This window comes from Heterocephalus glaber, unplaced genomic scaffold (assembly GCF_053883595.1).
Source record: "Heterocephalus glaber isolate CG9 unplaced genomic scaffold, H.glaber_assembly_v1.0 deba00001461, whole genome shotgun sequence".
NCBI classification, from domain to species: Eukaryota; Metazoa; Chordata; class Mammalia; order Rodentia; family Bathyergidae; genus Heterocephalus; species Heterocephalus glaber.
The window spans coordinates 32,873,022-32,882,094 of NW_028258308.1; the positions used below are offsets into that span (position 1 = coordinate 32,873,022).

Here is a 9,073-nt window from a genome sequence, read left to right on the forward strand (position 1 = left end):
TTCCCAGTCCTCTAGTTTGCCTCATGTTTGTTCTTACAAACAAGAGTTTTCTTCTAGGGCATGGTTATTATGCTATTTCATCCAGAAAATATTAATTACTTTCTCTTTTATATTATTTCACATTTGACCATAAAACTGTGGCCATAGCATCACAAGAAGACCTGACAGTTATTTAGAATTCAAAGAAACTGTAGCCCCACCAATTGTTAGAATAAGAAAAGAATACAGAATCCTTCCTACTCAGATGGGTAGCATAGAAGTAAGCATGAATGATCCAGGGGAATGACCTTACAGTAGCTTTAGAGCTAAATAGACATTTAACCCTTATGGTAAACAGCAAAGTTCAAAACCACATACACACTGAAGGTTAGTCCAGTTTTGGTGAGAGCTGCAGACTTTAACAGCCGCAGCTCCCTGAGAAGGTATCCCCAAAATTTTGGTTGGGAAGGCAATTTAAAAATCAGGGTAGCATACTTTTTTTCCTCTTACTGGCTAAGTATGTTTAAACCTTGAGAAAAATTCAGAAATAAGTAGACTATAGAGTAAATTAAACCTTTGGCAGTACTATTGTAGGATTAAAGGATAATAAGTACCTATTTGATACTTAAGCATTTGTAATGTTTGAGGTATTTGACCTTATTTGAGTAACATCAAATTTGACATGACTTCAGTATCAAATGTCACATTGAAAATTAGTATATGCAGCCCATACATAGTCCGGAGCTGCACCTCCACTGTCAGCTCCTGAGCAAGAAAAGCCGAGGTTGGTTTGCTTTCAAATTTGTTCTTTGCCTCTATGTTTAAGAAAATCCCTATGCGAGAAAACTAATCCAGAGAATATCAATTTGTGTAATATATCCATTGGGATGACCATCGACCATCTTGGAAGGTACCCACCAGGTCCCCACGCCTTACCCTAACCTGGGGGCCGGGGGCTTTAAGCCTCCGTCTTCGAGGCGACAGAGACGCCTACCCTTCTGATTCTCTGGCGCACCCAGATGACGTCATGAACGAGGTCCTTTGATGTCAAAGTTTCCGGCCCACCTTTGTCCCTGGCAAAATTGGGTTTTGCGCAGTGGTTTAGACCTAGAGAAAGAATCGTGACAGGCAGGAAACCATTACAACACCACCCCGGCTGCGCCTTCTGGCTGCCCCCGCCGCTCCCAACCCTTGCCTCCAGTGTACATTAAAGATCCAGAATCATGACTGAGTCCAAGTACTTTACAACGAACAAAAAGGGAGAAATCTTTGAATTAAAAGCTGAACTCAACAATGAAAAGAAAGAAAAGCGGAAAGAGGCTGTGAAGAAAGTGATTGCTGCTGTGACTGTGGGGAAGGATGTTAGCTCGCTCTTTCCAGATGTAGTCAACTGTATGCAGACTGATAACCTGGAACTAAAGAAGCTCGTGTATCTCTACTTGATGAACTACGCCAAGAGTCAGCCAGACATGGCCATCATGGCTGTCAACAGCTTTGTGAAGGACTGTGAAGATCCCAATCCTTTGATTAGGGCCTTGGCGATCAGAACCATGGGGTGCATCCGTGTGGACAAGATTACAGAATATCTCTGTGAGCCCCTTTGAAAGTGCTTGAAGGATAAAGACCCTTATGTTCGGAAAACAGCAGCAGTCTGCATGGCAAAACTCCATGATATCAATGCCCAAATGGTGGAAGATCAAGGATTTCTTGATTCTCTACGGGATCTAGTAGCCGATTCAAATCCAATGGTGGTGGCTAATGCTGTAGCAGCATTGTCTGAAATTAGTGAGTCTCACCCATACAGCAACTTGCTCGATTTGAACCCACAGAACATTAATAAGCTGCTGACAGCTCTGAATGAGTGCACCAAATGGGGCCAGATTTTCATCCTGGACTGCCTATCTAATTATAACCCTAAAGATGACTGGGAAGCTCAGAGCATCTGTGAGCGGGTAACTCCCCGGTTATCCTATGCCGACTCAGCAGTGGTGCTTTCAGCAGTAAAAGTCCTAATGAAATTTCTGGAATTGTTACCCAAGGACTCTGACTACTACAATATGCTGCTGAAGAAGTTAGCTCCTCCACTTGTTACTTTGCTGTCTGGGGAGCCAGAAGTGCAGTATGTTGCCCTGAGGAACATCAACTTAATTGTCCAGAAAAGGCCTGAAATCTTAAAGCAGGAAATCATTTTCTTTGTGAAGTACAATGATCCCATCTATGTTAAACTGGAAAAGTTGGACATCATGATCCGCCTAGCATCCCAAGCCAACATTGCTCAGGTTCTGGCAGAACTGAAGAAATATGCTACTGAGGTGGATGTTGACTTTGTTCGCAAAGCTGTTAGGGCCATTGGACGATGTGCTGTTAAGGTAGAGCAATCTGCAGAGCGCTGTGTAAGCACATTGCTTGACCTAATTCAGACCAAAGTAAATTATGTGGTCCAAGAGGCAATTGTTGTCATCAGGGATATCTTCTGCAAATACCCCAACAAGTATGAAAGTATTACTGCCACTCTCTGTGAGAACTTAGATTCACTGGATGACCCAGATGCATGAGCAGCCATGATTTGGATCGTAGGAGAATATGCTGAAAGAATCAACAATGCAGATGAGTTACTAGAGAGCTTCTTGGAGGGTTTTCATGATGAAAGTACCCAAGTCCAGCTCACTCTGCTCACTGCCATAGTGAAGCTATTTCTCAAGAAACCATCAGAAACACAGGAGTTGGTCCAACAGGTCTTGAGTTTGGCAACACAGGATTCTGACAATCCTGACCTTCGACACCGGGGCTATATTTATTGGCACCTTCTCTCAACTGACTCAGTGACAGCCAAAGAAGTAGTCTTATCTGAGAAGCCACTAATCTTTGAGGAGACCGACCTTATTGAGCCAACTCTGCTGGATGAGCTGATCTGCCACATTGGTTCTTTGGCATCTGTGTATCATAAACCTCCCAATGCTTTTGTGGAAGGGAGTCATGGGATCCATTGCAAACATTTGCCAATTCATCATGGGAGCACCGATGCAGGTGACAGTCCTGTTGGCACCACCATGGCAACCAACCTGGAACAGCCTCAGGTTATTCCTTCTCGAGGTGACCTTCTTGGGGATCTTTTAAATCTTGACCTTGGTCCCCCAGTCAACGTGCCACAGGTGTCCTCCATGCAGATGGGAGTAGTGGATCTCTTGGGAGGAGGATTACATAGTCTGCTTGGCAGTGACCTTGACGGGGCATTGGAGGAAGTCCGGCAGTTGGACAGTCCTTCATCCCATCATCAGTGCCTGCAACCTTTGCTCCCTCACCAACTCCTTCCGTAGTCAGCAGTGGTCTGAATGACCTATTTGAACTCTCCACAGGGATAGGATGGCACCTGGTGGATACGTGGCTCCTAAGGCTGTCTGGCTACCTGCAGTAAAGGCTAAAGGCTTGGAGATTTCAGGAACATTTACTCACCACCAAGGGCACCTCTATATGGAAATGAACTTCACCAACAAAGCCCTGCAACATATGACAGACTTTGCAATCCAGTTTAACAAGAATAGCTTTGGCGTCATCCCAAGCACTCCTCTGGCCATCCATGCACCACTGACGCCAAACCAAAGCATCGATGTCTCCCTGCCTCTCAACACCTTGGGCCAAGTCATGAAGGTGGAACCTCTGAATAACTTGCAGGTGGCTGTTAAAAACAGTATTGATGTCTTCTACTTCAGCTCCCTCATCCCATTCAATGTGCTTTTTGTAGAAGATGGCAAAATGGAACGCCAAGTCTTCCTGGCAACATGGAAGGATATTCCCAATGACAATGAACTCCAGTTTCAGATTAAGGAATGCCATTTAAATGCTGACACTGTTTCCAGCAAGTTGCAAAACAATAATGTTTATACTATTGCCAAGAGGAATGTGGAAGGGCAGGACATGCTGTACCAATCCCTGAAACTCGCTAATGGCATTTGGATTTTGGCCGAGCTACAGATCCAGCCCGGAAACCCCAATTATACGCTGTTGCTGAAATGTAGAGCTCCTGAAATCTCTCAATACATTCATCAGGTCTACGACAGCATTTTGAAAAACTAATAAACTGGTCCAGTACCCTCCAGCCACCCTGTGATTGGTGCAAGCCAAGAACTCTTAACTGGAAGAAATTGTACTGCTGTGTAGAATCTGAACCCAAACACACTGAGGTCACCCAGCACAGTAGTGACTAGTCTAATCTGTGCTAACCTTAGAGACAACCTGTTGGATAGTTTTAGCTTCCTGTGAACATTTGTAACCACTGCTTCAGTCACTTCCCACCTCCTGCCACTTGCTGCTGTCTGTCCTTACTTGTGGGCTTCTCCGTGTTGTGCCAATGGCTGGCTTTTTCTACACCCTCATTTGAGTGTAGTTTGGTATTTTGCCATCGAGAGCTCATTTCGAAAGCAGAAAAAGACAACAAATATTAAAGGAAGGAATAGTGTCACTGAAACATGAACTGCACTTTATTGTTTTATAGTTTTGTACATATGAGAAATGGAGGTAGTATAACTGGTAGAAAGTGTTAAAACAACTGACCATCAGTCACCGTGGTCCTAGAGGAAGAGATACAGCTACCATCCCACTGTATTAGGGATTCTCTCATCTGTGGCAACCTTGTCCCTAGTCATTTAGATTTCTGGTTCTTTCTCTCCATACTCCTTTCTTGCCAGGCCGTCACACTTGCCCCATCCCCATAGTCTCATCTCATTTGCTTGCTCTGCACTTGGGAATGATCTCCACTGAGTGTTTTTTTCAAAGTGCAGGAATTACTGGGCCTGTCAGCACCAAAGCGAAGAGAAGTTAGAACTTATTCCTTTCCACCAAACCAACCCATTAATAATGCTGATTAGGACATTTGAGGAGAGATGGAGAAATGGAGCCACAATGCCCTCCCCCAGCCTGCTTCCCTTTATTTCTCAGATCCAATTCTAAAAATCAAGAGTTTTGAAACAGACTTTAATAGCTTATCCAACCCTGTTTTTCTACAAAGGAGAAAAATAAAAGGCAAAAAGAGCGTTATTGGTGAGGCCTGTCAGCTGTTCAGTAGCAGAGCTACAGCTGGGACTCCTAAATTTCCACTGGTGGTGGTTGCATTACAAGACCCCCTTGTTGCTGTTTCTTTCCTTAATGCCATCTTCTGCCTTTGCCTTGCCTGCTCTGTGGCTCTTTGCATCGTCCATCTTGATTTTGGCATAAGGGAACAGCAGAGTATCTTCAGTTACTTCAAGGTCCAGCCAGATGACAGAACGAAGACATAACATTTCCCACGTGCTCCTGGAGCCAGTGTTCTTGAGGCCAGCAGGGTGGGTGCAAAGAAGAAACGAGCTTAGAGGTGTTGCACTTTCTCTTTATCTCTTCAGCTCACTAATCTGCTCTTTGCTCATGTTATTCAGGCCCCAAAGCATATTAAGATCATCCCAGAAGCTCAAGCAGTTCTCATGATCTCTCAAAAAACTAGGAGGTGAATTCTACTCCCTTAACATGTTGGGTTGAGAATGCTTCATGCCGAAACCACCACCCAGCTTAACAGTATTCACACTATGTGGTCTGTGAGCACTTGTTGCATAGCCTGACACCTGATACTGAGGTTTCATAACCAACACAGCACTTCTCAGATTCCTCTTGTCAAGTTAGAGGCACTCCAGGGACCGGAGGCCTCATGGTAGACTCAGACCTAACCCACTTGGCTGAGAGGAGGAATTGTAGAAAATGAGAGTAGAAGCCAAGCCCCAGTCCATCATGTCTGAAATGTACCTTCTTTGTACCAGTTGCGACATTTAGGGGGGAGGGGGGTGGCTTCTCTAAAGCAGTTTCTCAAACCTTGAAAATCCTCGAGGGAATTACTGGGTAAAAGAAAGGAAATGTATTCCTCACCACCCCTCAGGCACGTGGGGAATAGGAAATAGTGCCGGATTGTGTGTGGGTGGTGGGTAGGTTGCTGATGTAGGGGGTGGGGGGAAGCAAGTTGATGAAGTTCCCTTGCTGGGACTCATTGAAGGAGTCAGTTGGATACAAATAGTGAAGAAGATTCACACTACAAACACTGTTTTCATCTCAAAGGAAACCATAGTTCCAGAAGGAGGAGTATGTGTCAGGGCAAGCAGACAGTTTTGTCCCAGGATATGCCCCTCAACCCCTGAAACAGGCTTCTCTCCGCCTCACCGCTAGTAATGGATAACAGCTGCTGTTCTCTGCTGAGCCAGTCCAGGGTGTTTTCACACCTTTGGGGAGGCCACCTCCAGCTGCAACCTGAGCAGAGTCAGGGAGGGACTCTGCTTCACATAAAAGGACCTCTTCCCTGAAGAGGCAACCTGTTGCCTCCACCAAAGCTTCCTTTGAGGCCCCTTTCAAGCTTGGCCAGATGGAGGGAGGGGATTGCCCTGCATCCTCCTCTCTCCTGCTCAAGCACGTCTCTGTAATGTGAGCCAGCATCAATAGGGCAAGGGAAGCAAACACACACCCAGAACTCTTGCTGGTCAGAGATTCCCTGAGTGTCTGTCCTCACCCAGGCCTTTTCTGTGAGTGTATTGTGAAGCGTGGGATTCTGGGAAGAGAGAGGAAGTATAAGTGTTACCCTTGGAGTCCTATCATTCTTGTTCTTATTCGGATATGTTCTTGGGGAGGGTGGGTGTTATGGGAAGCTTGACCTTGTGTCTTCGTCAATAAACTTATTTACAAAAAAAAAAAAATTAGTATATGCTTGGGATTAAATGGAATTCCTACCAAGTTTGAAACATTATTAATGTGAAACAATATTTAATGTGTTTAAGTTTGTTATTGCATAGAAATATCAACAAAATTTCACTTGCAAAAAGAAGATGTATAAAGGTTACAATTAATATTAAAGTTGGTATTAATAACTTAATTAAATGAAGAGTTTTAATTATTTCTCAAAAAAATTGATAAAAATCATTATCTCGGGCCAGGGATTTAGCTCAGTGGTTCCGCCACCTGCCTCGCAAGCGCAAGGACCCTAGTTCGATCCCTGGTACCAAAAAAAAAAATCTTTATCTCACATGGAGCTTCATTTTCTAACTCAATTTGTAAAAAATACTGAAAAGTATGATCTCTTTATGTCTTCATTCAATAAACTTTTGCATGTGTAGTATACAGGTCGCATAAAAGATAATGGAAAAGCAAAAAATGCAACATGGATCCTATACTTAAGAGAGGCAAAGATTCATTCTGTGACAAATCATTAAAAAGTCTGACAAATATTTCCACAGGAACAAAATATTTTAAAGAAAACACATAAGATGTAAGAAAAAATTGGCTTGTGAAAGACAAACAGGAGATTATATGAAGAAATAATAATAGATATTATAACTAATAATTTACTAAGTATTTGCTATGTGTTTGTTAACCTAACCTTCAGTACAACCTAGAGGTAAAGTATTTCATTTGTCTGTAAAAACAGAAGATAAAAATGGGAAAAGAAATCACAATGTGGATGTTACCAGGTAAGTTTAGACCAGGTCAGCTTCCTTATTTTCTTGAATTTTGACTAAAAATTGATAACGGAAGAAACCAAACATCCCAAGCTCTATTCAGAGTGCTTCTAGCTGTTGGTGTGAAAGCACCTCTTTAGCAAAACTGGTGCTATTACCTCTTCCTGTTGGGTGGGGCAAGAACTTACTTGACAAGATGTGGAGGGCCACACACCTTTTATCCTCTTGTTTCCATGGAAGAGGTGTTTCACCCCCTCTTCCTAAAAGATTGAAGGTGCTGGAACAACTGGGTTCGAACTGGGTTACAAAGTGTGGGTTATCTCTGTAAAAGCTTCTGACCTGCTGATCCAGCAGAGATGGGTGCACCTGGGGTGTGGAGATAGGATGGGGATGAGAGTACAAGTGCAAAAAGGACAGCTATGTGTCAAAGCAAGGCTGTAGGAGCTTCCTTGTGGTTGGGAGGAGCTAGATCTAAAGGCCATCCTTAAGGTACAGTACCTGTAAAAGAGGGCTGCTAGTGGTGAGTTCATCCTAGCAGCAAGAAGTCCATTGGTAGTAGGCTAGATCTTCTGAAAAACCAACTAATGCACCCTAAGAGCCAGGATGTATATGTATGCCTATGCACCACATGGCTGCTGGTCAGCCAGGAAAACAACCACCACCAGAAGAAAGACTATATGATCTTATTTTTCCTTTCCCTCTTTGGAATCCAAACTCCAAAGTGTAAGTGCATAGAGGAGGCAGGAGGCATGGAAGAGGCAGATGAGACCAGCTGTTCAGTTTGACCTAGATAGGTGTTAAGGTGAGAAGAACTTTGAATCAGATATGTGATTAAGACTTAAGACTAAAATAAGACTGTGCCAACATCTCAAAGTGATGGAGAATTCTGGAATTGGACTGAGATATAAAGGGAGCCACTACCCAGAGGGAAAGGAAGATTTGACTTTTATAGCATAATAATAATTATATAATATTGATAATATAATGTTAATATATTAATAATAATTTGTAGAATAACCATAATAATAAAGTTAATATTGTCACATACTCACACACTGGTTTATGTTTATAGGAGCATAAAGAAGTTGGCATTGAAACCATCCTAATTATTAAAAAAATTTTTTTGTTAGTACATGTTTGCAGTGCATAATAATTACATTCCTTGTGGGGAGTTCATATATGTACATTAAGATATACATCTTAATTCCTTTTTTATTCTTTCCCCTTCATCCTTTTCCCTTCTCTCCATCTCTTGATCCCCTTCCCCTTTGCAAAAGATCTAGCTCCCTATTTCTTATTATCTAGCTTTTATTTTGCTCTTTAATTCTAGGTTTCTCCTATAAGAAAAACCATGTGATGTTTAAGGTTGTGAGTCTTGATTAATTTCACTTAGCATTATAGTCCCAAGGTGCATCCATTTTCCTACAAATGACTCAAGTTTTTGCTTCTTTATGACATAGTAGTACTGCATTGTGTATAAACACCACACTTTCTTTATCCATTCATATATTGATGGACATATAGGCTGCTTCCACGATTTAGCTATTATGAATTGTGCCATTATAAACATGGGTATGAATGTATCACTGTAATATGTTGTCTTTAACTCTTGCAGGAAGATACCTAGATGG

The 9,073-nt window shown here is 42.6% G+C and overlaps 1 pseudogene; it reads left to right on the forward strand.

Annotated features, from left to right (window-relative positions):
- The first annotated feature begins 1,056 nt into the window (after nt 1-1,056).
- LOC101723746 (AP-1 complex subunit beta-1 pseudogene) lies at nt 1,057-4,249 on the forward strand (annotated as a pseudogene).
- Nucleotides 4,250-9,073: the final 4,824 nt, after the last annotated feature.